Raw genomic sequence first — 23,394 nt, 5'->3', positions numbered from 1 at the left:
AAAAGAGCTTCACGACCCAGATAATCATGATGGTGTGATCACTCACCGAGAGCCAGACATCCTGGAATGTGAAGTCAAGTGAGCCTTAGAAAGCATTACTACGAACAAAGCTAGTGGAAGTGATGGAATTCCAGTTGAGCTATTTCAAATCCTGAAAGATGATGCTGTGAAAGTGCTGCACTCAATATGCCAGCAAATTTGGAAAACTCAGCAGTGGTCACAGGACTGGAAAAGCTCAGTTTTCATTCCAATCCCAAAGAAAGGCAATGCCAAAGAATGCTCAAACTACCACACAATTACACTCACCTCATACACTAGTAAAGTAATGCTCAAAATTCTCCAAGCCAGGCTTCAGCAATACGTGAACCGTGAACTTCCAGATGTTCAAGCTGGTTTTAGAAAAGGCAGAGGAACCAAAGATTGCCAAAATTTGGTGGATCATGGAAAAAGCAAGAGAGTTTCAGAAAAACGTCTATTTCTGCTTTATTGACTGTGCCAAAGCCTTTGACTGTGTGGATCATAACAAACTGTGGAAAATTCTGAAAGAGATGGGAATATCAGATCACCTAACCTGCCTCTTGAGAAACCTATATGCAGGTCAGGAAGCAACAGTTAGAACTGGACATGGAACAATAGACTGGTTCCAAATAGGAAAAGGTGTATATTGTCACAATAGGTGTATATTGTCACCCTGCTTATTTAACTTATATGCAGAGTACATCATGAGAAACGCTGGGCTGGAAGAAACACAAGCTGGAATCAAGATTGCCAGGAGAAATATCAATAACCTCAGATATGCAGATGACACCACCCTTATGGCAGAAAGTGAAGAGGAACTCAAAAGCCTCTTGGTGAAAGTGAAAATGGAGAGTGAAAAAGTTGGCTTAAAGCTCAACATCCAGAAAACGAAGATCATGGCATCTGCTCCCATCACTTTATGGGAAATAAATGGGGAAACAGTGGAAACAGTGTCAGACTTTATTTTTTGGGGCTCCAAAATCACTGCAGATGGTGACTGCAGCCATGAAATTAAAAGACGCTAACTCCTTGGAAGGAAAGTTATGACCAACCTAGATAGCATATTAAAAAGCATAGATATTACTTTGCCAACAAAGTCCTGTCTAGTCAAGGCTATGGTTTTTCCAATGGTCATGTATACATGTGAGAGCTGGACTGTGAAGAAAGCTGAACACTGAAGAATTGATGCTTTTGAACTGTGGTGTTGGAGAAGACTCTTGAGAGTCCCTTGGACTGCAAGGAGATCCAACCAGTCCATCCTAAAAGAGATCAGTCCTGGGTATTCATTGGAAGGACTGATGCTAAAGCTGAAACTCCAGTACTTTGGCCACCTCATGTAAAGAGTTGACTCATTGGAAAAGACCCTGATGCTGGGAGGGATTGGGGGAAGGTGGAGAAGGGGACGACAGAGGATGAGATGGCTGGATGGCATCACCGACTCGATGGACATGAGTTTGAATGAACTCCGGGAGTTGGTGATGGACAGGGAGGCCTGGCGTGCTGCGATCCATGGAGTCGCAAAGAGCTGGACACAACTGAGTGATTGAACTGAACTGAACTTTACACCTAAAACAACTGGAAAAAGAACAACAACAACAACAACAACAACAAAATTAGTTGAAGGAAAGAAATCATAAAGATTCGAGTAGAAATAAATGAAAAAGAAATGAAAGAAACAATAATAAAGATTAATAAAACTAAAAGCCGGTTCTTTGAGAAGATAAACAGAATTGACAAACCTTTAGCCAGACTCATCAAGGAAAATAGAAGAATCAAATCAACAAAATTAGAAATGAAAAAGGAGAGGTTACCACAGACAATGTGGAAATACAAAGGCTTATAAGAGAGTATTATGAACAACTATAAGGCAATAAAATGGATACCCTGGAAGAAATGGACAGGTTCTTAGAAAAGTTCAATCTTCCAAGACTGAACCAGAAGAAATAGAAATTATGAACAATCCAATTACAAGCACTGAAATTGAAGTTGTGATCAAAAATCCTCCAAAAAACAAAAGCCCAAGACCAGATGGCTTCAAATAATTCTATCAGACATTTAGAGAAGGGCTAATGCCTGTCCTTCTAAAACTCTTTCAAAAAATTGCAGAGGAAGGAGTACTTCCAAACTCATTCTATGAGGCCACCATCACCCTGATACCAAAACCAGACAAAGACAACACACAAAAAAAGAAAACCACAGGTAATATCACTGATGAACACAGATGCAAAAATTCTCAACAAAATGTTAGCAAACAGAGTTCAGCAACGCATCAAAGAGTTCATACACCATGATCAGTTGGGTTTATTCCAAGAATGCAAGGATTCTTCAATATATGCAAATCAATCAATGTGATACATTCCATATTAACAAACTGAAAGATAAAAACCATATGATAATCTCAACAGATGCAGGAAAAGCCTTGACAAAATTCAGCACCCATTTATGATGAAAACTCTTCAAAAAATGGGCATAGAAGGAAACTCTCTCAACATAGTAAAGGCCATATATGCTAAGCCTACAGCAAACATTATTCTCAATGGTGAAAAACTGAAAGCGTTCCCCTAAGATCAGGAACAAGGCTCGGGCGTCCACTTTTGCCACTGTTATTCAACATAGTTCTGGAATTCCTAGTTACAGCAATCAGAGAAGAAAAAGAAACAAAAGGAATCCAGATCGGAAAAGAAGTATAGTTCTTACTGTTTGCAGATGACATGATATGTACATGGAAAACCCTAAAGATAGTATCAGAAAATTACTAGAGCTAATCAGTGAACTTAGCAAAGTTGCAGGATACAAAATCAATACACAGAAATAATTTGCATTTCTATACACTAACAATGAAAAATTAGAAAGAGAAAGTAAGGAGTCAATCCCATTCACCATTGCAACAAAAAGAATTAAATATCTAGGAATAAACTTACTTAAGGAGACAAAAGAACTATACACAGAAAATTATAAGACACTGATGAAAGAAATCAGAGATGACATAAACAGATGGACAGATATTCCATGTTCCTGGGTAGGAAAAATCAATATTGTGAAAATGACTATACTACCAAATGCAATCTACAGAGTCAATGCAATCCCTACCAAATTACCAATGGCATTTTTCACAGAACTAGAACAAAAAATTTCACAATTCATATGGAAACACAAAGACACAAAGCAGTCTTGAGAAAGAAGAATGGAGCTGGAGGAATCAACCTTCCTGACTTCAGATTATACTACAAAGCTGCAGTCATCAAGACGTTATGGAATTGGCACAAAAACAGAAATATAGACCAATGGAGGAAGATATAAATCTTAGAAATAAACCCATGCATCTATGGGTACCTTATTTTTGACTAAGTAGGCAAGAATATACAGTGTGGCAAAGACAGCCTCTTCAAAAAATAGTGCTGGGAAAACTGGACAGTTAAATGTAAAGAATGAAATTAGAACACTTCCTAACACCATCCACAAAGATAAACTCAAAATGGATTAGAGACATAAATGTAAGACCAGAAACTATAATTCTTAGAGGAAAACATAGCAGAACACTCAATGACATAAATCAAAGCAAGATCCTCTATGACCCACTTCCTAGAGTAATGGAAATAAAAACAAAAGTAAACAAGTGGGACCTGATTAAACTTAAAAGCTTTTGCACAGCAAAGGAAACTATAAGCAAGATGAAAAAACAACTCTCAGAATGAGAGAGAACAATAGCAAATGAAACAACTGACAAAGGATTAATTTCCAAAATATACAAGCAGCTCATACAACTCAATACCAGAAAAACAACCAACCCAATCAAAAAGTGGGAAAAAGATCTAAACAGACATTTCTCCAAACACATACAGATGGCTAACAAATACATAAAAAGATGCTCAACATCACTCATTATTAGAGAAATGCAAATCAAAACCACAATGAGATATCACCTCACACCAGTCAGAATGACCATCATCAAAAAGCCTACAAACAATAAATGCTGGAGAGGGTGTGGAGAAATGGGAATACTCTTGCACTGCTGGTGGGAATGTAAATTGATACAGCCACTATGGAAGATGGTATGGAGATTTCTTAAAAAACCAGGGATAAAACCATCATATGACCCAACAATCCCACTCCTAGGCATATGTCCTGAGGAAACCAGGGTTGAAAAACACACATGCATCCCATTGTTCATTGCAGCCCTGTTTACAATAGCTAGAACATGGAAGCAACCTAGATGTCCATTGACAGATGAATGGATAAAGAAGTTGTGGTACATATACACAATGGAATATTACTCAGCCATAAAAAGGAATACCTTTGAGTCAGTTCTGATGAGATGAATGAACCTAGGATCTATTATACAGAGTGAAGTGAGTCAGAAAGAGAAAGATAAATATTGTATTCTAACGCACATATACGGAATCTAGAAAAATGGTACTGAAGAATTTATTTACAGGGCAGCAGTGGAGAAACAGACATAGAGAACAGACTTACGGACACAGCAGGAAGGGGGAGGAGAGGGTGAGATGTATGGAAAGAGTAACATGGAAACTTACATTACCATATGTAAAATAGACAGCCAAAGGAAATTTGCCGTACGGCTCAGGAATCTCAAACAGGGGCTGTGTACCAACCTAGAGGGGTGGGATGGGGAGAGAGATGGGAAGGAGGTTCAAAAGGGCGGGGATATATGTATACCTATGGCTGATTCATGTTGATGTTTGACAGAAAACAATAAAATTCTGTAAAGCAGTTATTCTTCAATAAAAATATAAATTAAAAAAAGAAAAAAAAAAAAAAACCAGGATCTGGCTATCAGGGTGTTCAGTGCCACAGAGGTGATCTCCCACACTGTGAAGAAGAAAGATCCTCTGACACCAGAGAGGGCTGAGGATCAGCCAGTTCCCCTGGGCACCTGAGGCAGAATGGAGGCTGAATTCCAAGACTCCCAGCTCTCTGCTCAGGCTGTTTGCAGTGAGAGGGGTTTCCAGGTAGGTCAGTTCTATGTGTATGTCCTGCCTAAGAGAGGCCTTGTCAGCGTCTTTTTAGAATTCTTGATCTCACGCCTGTGGTCAGGGCCTTAAGCCCAGATGATGAATAATTAACTTCAAGGGCACTGGAAGAGCCCAGACACAGAAATAGAGGTGCCCACCCAGTAGCGATGCCTCAAATCCCACCATTCATTCCTGAATGTCAAGATTCAGACCTCTAATTTAAGAACAAGCTCCCTGAAGAATGCACTTTAAGGGTTCAGACGCCACTAACAGACACAGCCCTGGGGTGCCTGGACCCTGAGGTTGGAGGGCGGGGCCCCACTGAATGCAGAAGGACTTACACGGACTCTGGGGACTGTCTAGGTCTGGGCACTACCTCACCAATGTGTGTCACAATCTGGCAGCTCCAGCGCCTTGCACACCCACTACTCTCAGGAAAAAAATACATCACTTCCTGCATGCTCCAAGACCTCTGGGGGGGCTCCTGCATCTAGATGGAGAACCCCAGCTTTTATAGCCATGATACATTGAACTCAATGAAGAAATTCATAGGTTTCCTTTTCCCTTGTAACCCCCAGAGCTTCCAGGGCCCAATAAAGACAAATGGAAATGTTATTCTTTGACAGGGGTGACAGGCAAGGAGTGAAGGCATCAAGCCAGCCCAGGATGGCTGCGGGTAGAGTGTGCGTAGCAGTGGGATGGGGCCTGGCTCAAGCTGATGTCTGATTTGAGGAGCAGGCCCCGAAAGACCTCAGAGGTACTCCCACCTCTGAGCCTGGCTCACTCCACGGCTCCCTCTGCCTTTCCCTCCTGTCCCCCATGGGATCCAAATGTCTTTTGGCCAAGAAGTTTCTTGCCATATTAACAGAATACGGGCAGCAGTTGTTTTCAATTCATGGGGAGCTATTTCTGATGTGGCAGGATAGTACTTCAGTATTTTGAAGTATTTCTGTTTTTTTTTTTTTTTTTAACTTTTTGCTACCACATCATTTAGTCCATTCAGGCAGGGTGTTATTTTAGACGGGTGGTCCTCAGGGTGGGGTCACCCATTGGGGAACAGAGCCCAAACATTCAGGCTTTCAACTTTCAACGCAGGTTGCCAAGACTTGGGGAAGTATGGTAGGAGCCAAGGTTTCACATTGCAAGAGCCAGGCTTTTCAAAAGAGAAAGTTGTGGTTTTGATTTGGTCCTCAAAGGCCTGGAATACAAGGGTTAGACCATAGAGAGCAGGCTAAGGAAGGATGCTTGCAGAACCAGGGCTCCAATGGAGGAGATGAGTGCATAGAGCGGGTGGAAGGTGCCCTGAGACCTGGCCAGGGCTGCTCAAGCGCCAATTGCCTGAAACCGGAGAGGACAGAGAGGTAGACCTCTTCCGCAGTTTGTGATCACAGCAGGTGAGATGGTTGCACTTAAATGTGGTGCCCAGGCCACCTCCAGCTTTCCCCTCCACTGAGTCTGGGGTGTTTCTGGCCCTCAGGACTAGAGATGAAGCCTTAGCTTTACTATCCCTGTTTTAAGCAGCAGGATGGAGGAAGGGAAAAGGAATACAAAGCCTGTCCCACAGCCCTTCTTCAAGCTATTTCCCGTTCACTGCCTCATAGCACCTCTGTCTATTGATCAGAACAAATAAGAGCTGGCCCAGTCCACCAGAGCCACGTGCTCCAGAAAGTCAGCAGCTACTCATCTCTGGCTGTTGAAAGATGAATTTAAATTAATTAAAATTAAGTAATATTTAGTGCTTAACATCACTAATCATCAAGGAAATGCAAATCAAAACCCCAGTAAGATATCTCACACTTAGTAGAATAACTATCATCAAAAATGATATCACTTGTTATCTCACAAGTGATGATAAGGGTGGAGAAAAGGGACTCCCATACAACTGTAAGTGGACATGTGAACCGATGCAGCCTCTATGGAAAACAGTACAGAGATTCTTCAAAAAATTAAAAATACTGGGACGACCCAGAGGGAGGGTATGGGGAGGGAGGAGGGAGGAGGGTTCAGGATGGGGAGCACGGGTATACCTGTGGTGGATTCATTTTGATGTTTGGCAAAACTAATACAATATTGTAAAGTTTAAAAATAAAATAAAATTAAAAAAGAAAAAAAATTAAAAATAGAACTACCAAATGTTCCAACAATCCCACTTGTGAGATATGTGTATGTGTGTGTGTCTTAAATTGAAAAGTTATCTGCACCCACCATTCACTTCAGCATTATAATGTCCATTGACGGAAGAGTGTATTTTTAGAAATGTGGTGTATATATATTCTGTGAATATTATTCAGAAGAAAAGAAGGAAATCTTGTCATTTGCAACATGGATGGAACTTAAGGGCATTATGCTAAGTAAAATGTCAGACAAAGACAAATATCGTATGAACTTACTTACATGTGGAATCTAAAAAACAAAATATTCGGCTCGTGGATAGAGGACAGATTGGTGCTTGCAAGAGGGGAGGGGATTGGGTGTGTGCAAAAAGGGTGAAGGTGGTCAAAAAGTACAAACGCTCAGTTGTAAAAGAAGTCCTGGGGATGTAGTGTACAGCATGGCGACTATAGCTCATAATACTGAGCTGTATATTTAAAGTCACTAAGAGAAGAGATTTTAGAAGTTACCACAAGAAAACAAAATTTGTAGCTGTCTGTGGTAAAGGATGTTAACTACACTTATTGTGACTGTTTCACAACATATACAAATGTCAAATCATTACCTTGGACACCCCAAATTAACAGTGTTATATGTCAATTATACTTCAAAAAAAAAAAAATTTTTTTTAAGTCAGCTTCTCTGTTACAGCAGCATTTTAACATTTTAAGTGTTTGGTAAAGAAGGCTGAATGCTGAATAATTTATATTTTTGAACTGTGGTGTTGGAGAAGATTCTTGAGAGTCCCTTGGACTGCAAGGAAATCAAACCAGTCAATCTTTAAGGAAATCAACCCTGAACATTCATTGGAAGGACTGATGCTGAAGCCAAAGCTCCAATATTTTGTGAAGTATACTTCCCACCTGATGTGAAGAACCGACTCATTGGAAAAGACCCTGATGATGGGAAAGAGTGAGGGCAGGAGGAGAAGGGGGAGACAGAGGATGAGATGGTTGGATGGCATCACTTACTTAATGGACATGAGTCTGAGAAAACTCTGGGAGATGGTGAAGGACAGGGAAGCCTGGCGTGCTGCAGCCATGGGGTCTCAAAGAGTTGGACACGACTTAGGAAATGGCAACCCACTCCAGTAATCTTGCCTGGAGAATTCCATGAACAGAGGAGCCTGGCAGGCTACAGTCCATGGGGTTGCAGAGTCAGACTGACTGAGCAACTATCACTCACACTCATTCTTAATAGTGCCCTTCTTAAATACCATGGGGAATAGGACAGTTTCTAGAGAAGCACTTTGAGCACTCAAAGCTTTGTTTTCTAACTGGTATTCCTCAGCCACTTGCCCACCAATTACTCCTATGGTTCTAGCATATATCTTCTGAGAATGAATAGTGAGCAATGTTTCGAAGCAAGGTTTCACACTTAACCGTGATTATTACAGTTTATGCCTAGGCTACCGCCTATGGGGTCACACAGAGTCGGACACGACTGAAGTGACTTAGCATAGCAACCGAACAACAGCAACTATTTGACAGCCATATGGAGCTAGGTCCTACCATACTGGACAGCACAGACATAGAAAACTCCATCAGGGAAGAAAGTTCTGCTGGCAGCACTGATCAGAGAGGTGAAGGGTTAGAGTCCATAAGCTTCCACTCACGGGCCGCCTTTGCTGCTCCTGCTTTTTTCCTCATCACAATCCCCACTTCTGGTGGCCAGCGCCACATACTGGCCCCATCACACCAACCAATGGGGTGGACACTCTGCCTGATGCCAGCGCCCACAGCCAGCCAAGTCACGTGCTGTCAGTGTGGAAAGAGAGACCAACAGGGATAAGGAGGAAGACAAGGAGGTTAGGGCAAGGCGGCCTGGGGTGCTGTCAGCCCACGTGGTAGATGACTGGACAAGTGGAGGTGAAACTCGTCCCTCAACTTTCTCACCCATCCACCCATCCCCTGTCCATCTGCCCACTCACCCACTCATCCATCCATCCCACACTCCCGCTTTCCAGGTATTGTGGATACAAAACAAATGAGCCACCATCTCCCACCTCAGTATGAAAACTAGCATAGCAATAATAATAATATCAACAACAGCAGCAGCACTAATACCAATCGGCACAGTGGTGTGATAAACGTGCTGAGAGACACGAGGGAGGGCCTGCTGGAGACAGAGTTAGTGGTAAATGCTGACTAAATGCCGAGGAGCCGTCTAAGCTTCCTCCTCCCTTAAGGAGTCCGTGCTTCCCAAGGTAGGCTAAGGCTGTCAGCCCACTTGCTGGGACCTGCCCAAACACCTTGAGGGAGGCTCGTGGGGGTTGAGACCTGTTCTGGCTAGGCCACTCAGCCAAGATGAGGTCCAGGTCACCCTGACCTGTCCACCCTGTGGCTGGACTTTCCTAGACTGCCAAGTCTCAGCTCCTACAAAAGGAACAGACCCAGGAACCCCCAAGGTAACCTCACCTGCAGAGGATCTTGGTCCAAGCTGCCTGTGCAACTCTGGCTTCTCTTCAGAGGAGCTGGAAAAGGTGCTCTCAGGGCCTGGCCATGGTCCCAGCTCTTCCATTCTGGAGCTGTGGGGCTGCTCAGAGCTTTGGAAGCCTTGTCTATAATGCACAGGCCCATTCATCTTGCAGAGTTATGTGAGGATTGAAGGCAATATGAGCAAAGGCCTAGCTGGGGCCTGGCACACAGCTGGTGCCTAATAAATACTACACGTGGTTACAAGGAATGGAGGGCTCCCTTTCCACTCTCACAAACTCTAATGCTGTAAACTAGAGATTTCAGGCCTACAGGATTACTTCTGTAACTTCACAAGCCTGAACAAAACCATCCTGTGCATGAGCTCTGGCTTGTACTCAGTGGAAAAGGGCAACATGCCATAAATCAAAACACCTTGACCTGCCTGGGGAATCTGCTCCCCCACACACTTTACCTGAGTCCTTGGAGAATTTTCATCACACATGTCAATGTGCCAGCAAGCCAGGAGGTCTGCATCCTCCAGGGAACTGGGAACTGCCTTTTATAAGCATGCAAACAGCCACAGAACCTGGATTCATGGCAGGTGGTCAACAGGGCTTTGCATACCTGAAAGAGGGCTGCTTGGCTGCTTCTCATTGCTGGTTAGGAAAAAGTTCAAGATCAGATCAATTAGTTGTAAATGCAGCTTGAGAGCTGAGTAGGCCATGGGTTTACAAAACTATTTCCCCCCTACAGGAACATACTCTACAGGCAACATTTGCCCAAGTGCTCAAGTGAGATGAAGCAATAAAGATTTCTAAAGCACCAGGTGTTGGGGAATCTTTGAGGGAAAAACAGGTAAATCATTCAAACAACACTTACTTATTTAATGATTACTCTTCAGGTACTCTGCTAGTTAGTGAATGAGACAAGGGTAGTCCCTAACTTTATGGACTTGGTATTCAAGTTCAGGAGCAGATAAGGAAATAATCAAACAAAATTATTACAAGTGTTCAAGTGTTGTGAAGAAAATAAACAAAGGACTGAGATAATAATAACACTAGGTGATCAGAGGCCTGTTTTTTTAAACTGAGATCAGAAGGATGGAGAATGAGCTAGTCATGGGGAAAATGCGAGAGAAAACATTACAGACAGGGAGTAGTATGTGCAAATGTCCTGGGGCAGGACAAATGTTACCATGCTCAACCTCCTGAAAGACTGGAGCACAGCCAAGGAGGTAGGAACAGAATGATGTGGTCCATATAAGCCATAATAGAGAGCATTTATCCTTAGTTAAATGAAAAGCTATTAGAAATTGCCCCAGAGGAGTCATGTGCTCGCATTTATGCTTGAGAAATACTACTATTCTGTTGCTGCATGGAGAACAGACTAGAAGTCTACAAACAATAAATACTGGGGAGGGTGTGAAGAAAAGGGAACCTCTTACACTGTTGGTGGGAATGCAAACTGGTACAGCTGCTATGGAGAACAAAATGGAGATTCCTTTAAAAATTGGAAATAGAGCTGCCACACAACCCAGCAATCCCACTGCTGGGCCTACACACTGAGGAAACCAGAATTGAAAGAGACACGTGTACCCCAATGTTCATCGCAGCACTACTTACAACAGCTAGGACATGGAAGCAACCTAGATGTCCATCGGCAGATGAATGGATAAGGAAGTCGTGGTATATATACACAATGGAATATTACTCAGCTATAAAATGGAATGCATTTGAGTCAGTTCTAATGAGGTGGATGAAGCTGGAGCCTATTATACAGAGTGAAATAAGTCAGAACAAGAAAGACAAATACTGTATACTAATGCATATATATATATATGGAATTTAGAAAGATGGGTAACCATGATCCTACATGCAGGGCAGCAAAGGAGACACAGATGTAAAGATGTAAAGAACAGACTTTTGGACTCAGTGGGAGAAGATGAGGGTGGAATGATTTGAGAGAATAGCACTAAAACGTGTATATCACCATATGTAAAATAGATGACCAGTGTGAGTTCAATGCATGAAGCAGGGCACCCAAAGTCGATGGTCTGGAACAACCCAGAGGAATGGGATGGGGAGGGAGGTGGGAGGGGGCTCAGGATAGGGGGATATCTGTATACCTATGGCTAATTCATGTTATATAACAAAAACCATCACAATATTGTAAAATAATTATCCTCCAATTAAAATAAATTGATATTTTAAAAATAAATTAAAAGTACATTAAAAGAAATTTAAAAAGCAATCCAAGTAAAAACTGATGACTACTTGAATGAGACAGAGAAAAGTGGAGAGAATTCAAAGTATACTTTGGATCTAGAACCTGATGTCACTTGCTGCTAGGTCGGATTTGAGATTGGAAGGAAAAAAAGGAGCCTCATGAACTCCTGGCTTTAAAATGATAGTACCCCATGCTGGGATGAGGACACTGGTTGAGGTTCAGTTCAGTTCAGTTCAGTTGCTCAGTCGCGTCCGACTCTTTGTGACCCCATGAATCACAGAACGCCAGGCCTCCCTGTCCATCACCAACTCCCAGAGTTCACCCAAACTCATGTGCATCAAGTCGGTGATGCCATCCAACCATCTCATCCTCTGTCATCCCCTTCTCCTCCTGCCCTCAATCCCTCCCAGCATCAGAGTCTTTTCCAATGAGTCAACTCTTCGCATGAGGTGGCCAAAGTATTGGAGTTTCAGCTTTAGCATCAGTCCTTCCAATGAATATTCAGGACTGATCTCCTTTAGGATGGACTGGTTGGATCTCCTTGCAGTCCAAGGGACTCTCAAGAGTCTTCTCCAACACCACAGTTCAAAAGCATCAATTCTTCCACGCTCAGCTTTCTTCACAGTCCAACTCTCACATCCATACATGACCACTGGAAAAACCATAGCCTTGACTAGATGGACCCTTGTTGGCAAAGTAATGTCTCTGTTTTTTAATATGCTATCTAGGTTGGTTCAGGTTAGATATATCAAAATGGGAAATTAGGAGTTCTGTGTTGGACCTATGAAGCTTGAGATGCTGTGGAACAACCAAATACAAGTGATTTAAGGGCTTCAGGAACTCAGAGGAGAGATCCAACCTAGAGATCGGAATGTGAGGCCATTAATACATAGATGAAATCGCCCAAGTGGTGCAGGGCACCTCAGACTTACAAGTCAGAGGTAGAAGAGTAAGCCAAGAAGACAGAGAAGTGGCAGAGGAGGAGGAGAAAATCTCGGAAAAGCTGGGCTGTGGAAAGCAAGAGAAGTGCTTTAAGAAGAAGGAGCTCAACATATCGTCTGCTGAAAAGTTAGGTGAGCACCAAGACGTGCCCAGGGACGTCTGGGAGGCCACCGAGACTGACCAGAGCAGGTCCATTGCGGCTGTGGGACAGGAGGCCATGGTGCGGCATGCAGAGTGAAGCCGAGATGAGAAAGAGGAGACAGTAGGTGGAGTTATACTTGTTACGTTCGCGGGCTGCCCCACACCTTGAGAACACTCTGGCTCTGTTTGGGGGCCCTTCGCACCTGTGCCCTGAGTAGAACAGAAAAAACTCTACCCAGTCTCCTTTGCACCCAGGGCACCCAGGGCTCAGGCACGTGACCTAGGATTCTCCAATCAGATTCAACCTCATGGGACATCAAACTCCCTTCCCAGCCTCCTTTGCAGGGAGGGCTTAAGCATGTGAGCTGACCCCTCCCCCGCTGCCGGTCGTATTCAGCCGCATAAGGCGTCAGTCCAGAGGGAGGCTTCAGAGCGTAGGAGTGGTCAGGCTCCAAGCGCTAGAGGGACACTGCTGGTGGCAGCCGTGTATGGCAGTGAGGTCAGGCTCCAGGTACCAGGCCCCCTTAACATCTGGTGCTCCATGGGCCAATGGCAGTGGTCTCCTCTCTAGCTGTTACTTCAGCGTTCCCCCAAATTCCCTTTAATAAATTCCTCTTTTGCTTAACCGTCTTGACACAGCTTCTGTTGCACAAATGAACAACTATTCCTGAATTAGTAGGATAGAAAAATCCAAAAAGATCAGAACAGGAAGCAAGGAAGAGCCCGAGTGCCCTGATACCCCTGGATGATGGACCAGCCCTGGACTGCCTCAAAGTTCCTGTTGTAGGAGACCAGTACATCCCTCCCCACTATTCAGGTTTTCTTGCAACCAAATGCACTCCTAACTGATCCAAAATCTGGTAGATGGCAGTGGAGCACTGCAGGAATGGGCTGAGGGAGGAGGAAGGGGCAGATAACGAGAACCCCAACTTTCCAGGACAGAATGTTGGTGATCCTTGTCATGCCATAGCAAAACATTTGGCCAAATAGTGGGGCAATGTTCTACAATAGAGGAATGGACTGAGATAAGAAAGAGCCAGATGTCAGGCAGGGATAAGAGAGAATGTAACAGTCTGAGAGAAACTCCCTCTCTCAGTGGCCTTCAAGCTCGATGGAGTGAAAGTTCCAGAAAAGTCTTACAGGATTTTACACATACACACACAGAGTTTCTTTACACCAGACTGAAATTGTTGCCTGCAAATGGCAGCCATAGCAGGAGATAAAATTGGAATATAAGGTCTTTCTCCAGAACCTTCTCTTAAGAATTTCATCTAACAGAGAGACCCCCAGAAAATAGCATATGAAGGGGCATCTCCCATGAGGCTACTGTTTTGAATGCCGTAACAATCCAGTTAGGGTGAGAGCAAAACACAGATGCCAAGTAGGTAAATCATTGGAATTATTGTATAAGACTTAGGCTAGGGTAGATCTTTGACTATGGTTCCTTTCGAATGGAATGACCTCCCCTTACCCTCAACAAAATACCAAAGGCCAACCAGGTTTTTGAGTAAAATTATTACCTGAAATAATTCAATGGGTAACAGCAATCCCTTCTGAAGGGATAAGAAAGCCTTCCTCAATGATCAATGCAAAGAAATAGAGGAAAGCAATAGAACGGGAATGACTAGAGATCTCTTCAAGAAAATAAGAAATACCAAGGGAACATTTCATGCAAAGATGGGAACAATAAAAGACATACATGGTATGGACCTAACAGAAGCAGAAGATATTAAGAAGAGGTGGCAAGAATACACAGAAAAACTATACAAAAAAGATCTTCAAGACCCAGATAACCACATTGGTGTGATCACCCACCTAGAGCCAGACATCCTGAAGTGTGAAGTCAAGTGGGCCTTAGGAAGCATCACTACGGACAAAGCTAGTGGAGGTGATGGAATTCCAGTTGAGCTACTTCAAATCCTAAAAGATGATGCTGTTAAAGTGCTGCATTCAATATGCCAGCAAATTTGGAAAACTCAGCAGTGGCCACAGGACTGGAAAAGGTCAGTTTTCATTCCAATGCCAAAGAAAGGCAATGCCAAAGAATGTTCAAACTACCACACATTTGCACTCATCTCACACGCTAGCAAAGTAATGCTCAAAATTCTCCAAACCAGACTTCAACAGTACGTGAACCATGAACTTCCAGATGTTCAAGCTGGATTTAGAAAAGGCAGAGGAAGCAGAGATCAAATTGCCAACATCCGTTGGATCATCAAAAAAGCAAGAGAGTTCCAGGAAAACATCTACTTCTGCTTTATTGACTATGCCAAAGCTTTTGACTGTGTGGATCAAAACAAACTGTGGAAAATTCTGAAAGAGAAGGGAATACCAGACCACCTGACCTGCCTCCTGAGAAATCAGTATGCAGGTCAAGAAGCAACAGTTAGAACTGGACACGGAACAACAGACTGTGTCTGTTCCAACAGGTTCCAAATTGGGAAAGGAGTACATCAATGCTGTATGTTGTCACCCTGCTTATTTAAGAGTACATCATGAGAAATGCTGGGCTGGATGAAGCACAAGCTGGAATCAAGATTTCTGGGAGAAATATCAATAACCTGAGATATGCAGATGACACCACCCTTATGGCAGAAAGTGAAGAAGGACTAAAGAGCCTTTTGATGAAGGTGAGAGAGAAGAGTGAAAAAGCTGGCTTAAAACTCAACATTCAGAAAACTAAGATCATGGCACCCAGTCCCATCACTTCATGGCAAATAGATGGGGAAACAGTGGAAACAGTGACAGACTATCCCTGGCCCTCAGGACCCCTAATGCCCTCCAACCAGAAGCTGTGTGGCCCCAGCGATGGCATGCCTCTGCCAACCTGCCTCATGTGTAGCCATGAGAGTAATGGACAGGGATGACCCCTATGGAGGGCAGAACCAAGTCCACAGCGGGCAGTGACTACAGCAGATACTCCCAGGAGCAGAGCAGGGTGCCAGGTGCCCCAGGAATAGAGCGTCCTCACGGGGCAGGACGTTTGCTGCATGTAGCAGTGACAGCTGCCGATGCTGGAGCAGAGAACTTGTCTTGTAGTTTGAAGGTCGTAGAAGTTTTTCAGTGAACCTAATGGAGAAGCTGCCTGGTGTAGAGATACAAAACTTTGGCTCTCTGCCATGGGAGACAGTGACATTTCCTGTGGGGGGTTGGGGAAGGGTGGAATGAGTGCTGGACAGCAAAGAGGCAGACCCTGCGCAGTTACTGCTCGCTGCCTGCTCAGTGTCCGCCCCTCCTTTCTTCTCTACTGGTTTGGAAGTATCCAAGTGCCTTTCTAAAATACTCATTTTCTCAGTTACTAATGACAGAATCTATGCCATCAGTGATGTTCATTCTTTCTCCCAATCTATTTTAATGGAGTCAAAAAATAAAACTGAAATCTAAATCAGCATTACGTTTTTATGGTATTAATAGATATCTCCGTCTTTAGAGTCAGACACGACTGAGTGACTGAGCGTGCATACACACGCACACTTGCTTTGGCTAGTTGGCTGACTTTCCCATAGAACAGGGGGCCTTTTGGGGATTCAGAGGTGAAACTGGAAGGAGAATCTAATAACTGAAGGGGGCATGTGCCCCGGGCTCACAGATTAGCTAGTCCCCAAGGGCCACTCAATAGAAGGATGTAACTGAGAGCAGGACAACCGGCAGTTAAACCACAGAGCCTTCCAGTTGTCAGCAAAGTGTTGAGAAAGCGTGATTTTCTCCCACAGTTTCACAGCTTCTTGGAGGCCATCCGCAGAGTGTGCTTGTGAGGTGGAGTCTTACGCTGTATACGTTTGCCTCTTCTTAGAGCTTCGTGTGGCAGTATGCATAGACTCATCACTGCTTTGTAACTGCTCCTCTGCCTCTGCCAGTGCACCCAGGACAGTTAGGGGGCCTTTGGAGAACTTATTAAGAGGAAGAGAACTTGACCCAGGAGCCCACATTTCCTAGGTGTCTACCAAGGTGCTGCACACATTCAGAGATGTGATCTCATTTAATCCTCACAGCCCTTCCTCCCCTGGTGCAGTGAAGTGGGGATTATGCCCCCATTTTACAGATAAAGTGATTGGACAAGACAAACTGGGTAATCAGCTAAAGTTGCCCGTCTGGAAAGCCAGGTGCTGGCTGCAGCCCTTGTCAGTGCTCGGAGCCACAGCTCTGCCCCCAGACGCCGTTGCTGGTGGTTTCTATGGGACCGTAGGTGTGAGAGCATCTGTTATCTTGTAAGACACGAAAGCTGGTCAGGGAAGTGAGGAAACTCACGGGCTCCAGAGCCAGGCAGCCTCAGTATGATTCCAATTCCCCTACTTACTGGCTGTATGACCTGAAGCAAGTTTCTTAACCTCTTTTGGGCTTTAGTGTCCACACCTGTAAAATGGGGATAATGACAGCAACACCTGCCACATAGTGAGACCATCCAAAACCCTTAGGACAGTAGTGAGCACATGAAAAGTCCTGAGTAAGTAACAGCACTATTTTTATTACTTATACTGTTGTGGTTGATGTTGACACTGGCGTATCGAAGGAGCTTGTGAAACTGCATGGCCGAGGCTGTCATCGGGGAAAGAGTCCCAGACTCCCCCAGCTCCGGAAGCCCCAAAAGTCCACCTCAGCAGCAGCAGGGGTGGGGCATGGTGAGCTGGGCTCTACCCGCACACAGGAAGGGGTTTGCTTGTCTGTTTGTGCTGAGTGTTCAGACTCAGGCCTCCTTGGGTTTCTGCCCCCACAGAGCCTCTGACTCTGCTCTCCAAGCAAACATGCCCACGCTCATGTCCTGGGCAGATCCCTTCCAAGGCCCTGGCCTCTCTCAAGGGTAGCCTGCAGAGTGGGCCCAGGTTCCCAGGTCCTGTGCAAAATGCCTCTGCTGGAGCATGCGTGTGGGTTTGCAGCCCAGCCAGTCTGGGGACACTTGCCCCTTGCCCTTGAGCCACAGATCCCTCTGTTCCTGGGAAGACCCAGCATCCAGAGGGAAAGGCTTTAGCAGGAGGGCAGGGACATCCCTGCACCCACTCACTGCTCCCTGGGCTTTGATGCTGCCTGGATCCTCCAACTGGTTCCCAGGGAGGGAACCTGAGCTGGGCCCAGGACAGCTCTGACCCTCAGGGCTCAGCCTCCCTACCTGGGCTATTGGCCTGAGCACTCACACCCTCTTGGGGTTCAGTTGGGCCTGGCCACAATCACCCAGGCCTTTACTTTCTTGAGAGAACAACGCAAGACCACCGTGTGAGCAAGGCTGCCTGATCCGGTTGGTAGTGCCCTCAGATGCGTCACTCCGCACCCGAAGTGCAAACTTTGTGAGGGTGGAAGAGGAGTCTCTACAAAGAGAGCCTGTCACCCTCACCGGGTCCCCAGACTACAGCCCTATACAGCAGGCATTTAAACTGGCCACAAACAGTCCCCAAATACCCTTATCAGTCCTGATAGCCACACAGCCTCCTGTCTACCACAACCTGATCTCACAAAAATAGAGCTGCTGATTAGAACCTTCCTGAAACTCTGTAAGGAAAGAGCCCTCCAAGGCATTGGAGGGATATTCTGGGGAACTTTTCTTGCTGCACTATCACCTTTGAAAAATTGCAAAAAACTTATTTTGGGTTTTACAAATTAGCACAGCATCTTTGCAAAGAGATCTACCACTATCTTTTAAAAGCAATAAAAATATCCATCCCTTTTTACCCAGAAATCCCATTTCTGAGAATGTAGCTTAAGGAAATAGTTAAAAGGTAGAAAAAAGAAATAATGATTAAAACTAACCACTACTGGTTTGACTAAATCATCTACGCTGACTCTGAAAATAGCCTTGTGTCTGCCCAATACCAGAAGGATGGCCGTGTTTGGGCACGTCTATTCAATCAATGGTGCCTAGGATGGCTGTTAAAAATTAAGTATGTTTCACAAGGACAAACATGGAAGTGACAAAGGAACACAAAATAGTAAGTGCACCAACCGACACGGGCCTGCACGTGACCCAGAAGGAGGTGCATGTGGGGATGCACATGCGGGGGACCTCCTTTCCTTTTCCTTCCTGTCTTCTTTCCTTTCACCCTCTCTTCCTTCCTTTAACTGAGGTCATGGGGTTTACTCTTCAAGACATAGGGGCAAGAGCCTTCAGGAGAGAGGAGGCCGTGCCCTCCCAGCTTTCCTTGTTGAATCCAAATCTTTGTTCTTCCTCTCAGCCTCTGTGGAACACAAATAGCAACAAGATAGCATCATTATCACCATTGTCATCGTCATCAAAGGGACAGTAACATTAAACAGCCTCCCTAACGAATCCCAATTTTCCCTGAAGGCCCTTCTCTGAGACTCCACTCCAGAAAGATCTTCCTTGAAAGGCTCCAGGGGGTCCTCCCTTCATAGATGCGTCCTGGAGCCCTAATGCCCTAAGGACACACCACACACAAGCATTCCAGCCAGTCCTGCTACGGGACAAACACTAGGGGGAAAAATAAAATTCTTGACCTGAAGAAGGAGCTGGTGACAGTGCCTGAGGGCGGTTAGTAGCCTGGACCTGGGGGTCCCAGGCAGCATCAGAGCCCAGGTTCTTTGGACTCACTGTAGCCTTGGGAGACGATCTGTGTGGGCAAATCCCCAGGAGGAGCAGCCACCCCAGGAGTGGGCTGGAACCTGGGCATGAGATTACCCAACGTCTGAACCACTGTCTCTTCCTGAAAGTAGGGATCGAGACCTAGGCTAGGAAGACTTCTCAAGCAGGAAATAAACAACAAAAAATAACATCCACCATATGGGAAACGTTGATCCATTAGACCATGTTGCACTAAGAACCGTTATCAGAAGACATCAGAAGTCACACACAGTATTTGTAGCAACTGTAACCAACCAAGAGTTAGTATTCAAAGTAGGAAAGAACTCCAACCTGACATGGAAAATATAAGCAATCCAATGGAAAAATGAGCAAAAGACACAGAGAGGTGTTTGTAAACAAGGAGTCTCAAATTACAAAGAAAGGAAATGTTGCTTAATCTCAAATGCAATAGAAAGCTAAGATAAGAATGTGGAGCCATGGGAATCTTCCGAGTGTGGGAGTCTGATTTGGCAACCAGTCTGGGAGAGTCCAGCGAGGGATCTGACAGCATCTACTGAAGAGATGCGTACCTGCCCTATGACAGGGCAGATCTACTGTTAGGGGTAAGTGGTAGAGGAAACTTGTGCATAGGCGTCTAGGAGCCTGGGAGTAGTCACATCTCATCCTACAAAATGCAGAACACTGGCAACAGTGCAAATAACCCTCAAAAGCAGGCTACTTACCTTCAAAATATGGGCTACTCACTTAACTAATCACATAAATTTTAAAAATGCCATTTTGAGCAAAAATTGGGAAAGAATCACAGAATTTTGAAAGAATGTGTTTGGCCTTATTTCTATAAAGTACAAAAATAAAGAAAGCTATCAAATACATTAACTTGGATGCTCTCATGCCAGGATGCTTTTTGCCTGCATTCAATAAAAACAATTTACTGACACTGGGCTGTGGTGAAGGAAAGTGCAGAGTTTATTGCAGATGCCAAGCAAGCTGTCCAGGCAGCTAGTGCTCAAAAGGCCTAAACTCCCCAGAGCTTTCAGGGAAAGGTTTCTAAAGACAGGGTGAGGGAGGAGGGTTTTGGGGAGTATGATCAGCTCATGGAAGTTCTTCGGACTGGTTGGTGTTGAGGTAATCAGAAGTCAACATCATTAACCATCATTAACCAAGCTGTCTGGGTCTACATGCTTGTGGGCAGCACACAGTTAAATTCTTCTGCCTGGAAGGGGGTTCAGAATCTACAAAACAGCTCAAAGGACATGGCTCAGAATATTCTCTGTAGCCCTTAAGGAGGAACTAAAGGTTTGTTCCAAACTAAAGACTTTGCTTAATGGCTAAACTTATTATTTTGTCTTGCTTGACTGTTTTCATTTCTTCTTCATTGTCTAACTTCTCAGACTAAATTTATGCTTTGAATAAAGTTTTTCTACAGATGAAAGACAGGTGGGGGACATTGTGGTGGGGTGTTCTGGTCTGGGGAGGCCCCTTAGGGTCCTGTTTCGTTACCCTAACAGCCTAAGACTTCATTTTACTACCGCTATCTATTTAAGATGTACCTAAAATGATTGACTTATTGTACTGTTGTTTGTAATGCAAAAAATTGAAACAGCTCACATCCATCAGTAGGGACTGGTTCAACAGATTGTTTCACAAAGTGTCACTGTCCTCCATGGACAGAGGAGCCTGGTGGGCTACAGTCCATGGGGTCGCAAAGAGTTGGACATGACTGAGCGACATCACTTTCTCTCTTTCTTTCACACGGTGACACTTGGTGAAACAATCTGTTGAACCAGTCCCTACTGATGGATGTGAGCTGTTTCAATTTTTTGCATTACAAACAACAGTACAATGAGTCAATCATTTTAGGTACATCTTAAATAGATAGTGGTAGTAAAATGAAGTCTTAGACTGTTAGGGTAATGAAACAGGACCCTAAAGGCCTCCCCAAAACAGAACACCCCCCCACAATGTCCCCCACCTGACTTTCGTCTATAGAAAAACACCTAGAGCAGGGTCTCTTATGACCAGATCACTGAGATTTACTGCTAAGTGGGAGAAATAAAGCCAAGGTGGAGAACAGGCTGTGGGCATGCCTTGCTTTTATTTTAAACAAAGAAAACATTGCTGTTTGCTTGTCTTTGCCTACTCTTGCTCACAATAATCTGGTGACTGTCTGTTTCCATCCAAATTTATACCTGCTGTCCTGGGATGATTTAATCACTCCTTTCCCTGTTGATAAGGCTCTGGTTTGAACAAGAAGTTACATGAGTCACCCTAACCCAAATTCACTTATTCTTTGTTCTGAGAACAAATCTAGACTGCATTGCTCAGTCTCTCCTGAGCTTACGTTTGGCCTGGAGGGTGAGTTCTAGGCAGTGGGATTTAAACGGAAGTTAAATCATGACTTTCAGGCTTGGCCTGTAAAACTGATATGTGAGATCCTTTCCTTTCCAGCTAGCTGGTGTCAGTGTGAAAGGCAACCTCAGATACCCTGAGCTAAAGCTAGAGCAGCCCTTGGCAACCTGGATCCCTGAGTGACCATGGGGAGAGCAGCTGTCCACCCTCCTCTCCCTGCCTCCCTGCCCGGCTCTGATGAATAAGAAGAGTCCTTGTATTTCAGTCATGACGCATTTGAGGGTCTATTTATTACAGCAGTCACCCTAAGGCAATTAATTTCTTATTAAAAATGAGTGTAAAAATACACATTACAAGCTTCTTTATTTGCAGTGTGTATTTTACAGGGAAAAGTATTTAAAATAGAGATCCTCAACCCACAGAGTTACCACGAAGATTCAAAAAATAATGTATGTAAAGCCTTCCTCAGTGGCTAAAACAGAGTTGGTGCTCTAAAATGTGTAGCATCTATTATTTATCTATTTGCACATGTATGCTAAGGTGCTTCAGTCTTGTCTGACTGTGTGTGACCCTGTGGACTGTAGCCCACCAGGCTCCTCTGTCCATCAGATTCTCTAGGCAAGAATACTGGAGTGAGTTGCCATGCCCTTCTCCAGGGGATCCGGAAGTAAATTTATCTATTTACTAATTGTTAAATTGAGACCATTGTTAGGGCTGAACGCTGACTGTCCCATCACCACAGGTATTGCCTCACCATTTTCTGGACGAAAAGGCCCCACTCTCCTGGTGGCACGTCCAACAGGAACCCAGGCTTAGCTCTACAGAAAATCTTGGCAAACCTCTCAGGGGCAGGACAAAGGGTCAGTGAGGGCCTTCCCAGTCCCTCGGAGCACAGCTGCTCCTCACCTCCGTCCACCTGGACGGCACCCGAGCCCTGGGAGGACTCTGGGCAATTAACTCCCTGTTGGTGTTTAGTCGCTAAGTCATGTCCAACGCGTTCGTGTCCCTATGGGCTGTAGCCAACCAGGCTCCTCTGTCCATGGGATTTCGTAGGCAAGAATACTGGAGGGGGTTGCCACTTCCTCCTCCAGGGCATTTTCCTGACCACCAGGGAAATCCATTCAACTCCCTATGCCCTCAATTTTTATCTTCTTTTAAATTCTTAAATTGTCCTTCTCTCACCCTCCAATCCTTAAAGTAGTAAGTGTTCTTTATAAGGCATTGGGAAAACATATTAAGGCTCAAGGAAGAACATTATGTCCACAGTCACATTCACCAGAAATACCCTCAGAGCTTCCTAATGAGGTGAAGCACTGAGGGGCAAGGCCCAGCTCAAGGTGTGTGTGTGTGTGTGTGTGTGTGAAGCTATACATACACAAAATTTACCATCTAACCTTCCCAGGTGGCCCTAGTGGTAAAAAATCTGCCTGCCAATGCAGGTTAGACATAAGAGACACCAGTTCCGTCTCTGGTTTGGCAAAATCCCCTGGAGATGGGAATGGCAATCTACTCCAGTATTCTTGCCTGGAGAATTCCATGGACAGAGGAACCTGGAGGGCTGCTCTCTGTGGGGTCACACAGAGTTGGACATGACTGAAGCAACTTAGCACACACACAACAGTTTTCAAGTACACAATTCAGTGGAATG

This window comes from Bos mutus, chromosome 21 (assembly GCF_027580195.1).
Source record: "Bos mutus isolate GX-2022 chromosome 21, NWIPB_WYAK_1.1, whole genome shotgun sequence".
In the NCBI taxonomy this organism is placed as follows: Eukaryota; Metazoa; Chordata; class Mammalia; order Artiodactyla; family Bovidae; genus Bos; species Bos mutus.
This window is presented reverse-complemented; position numbering follows the sequence as displayed.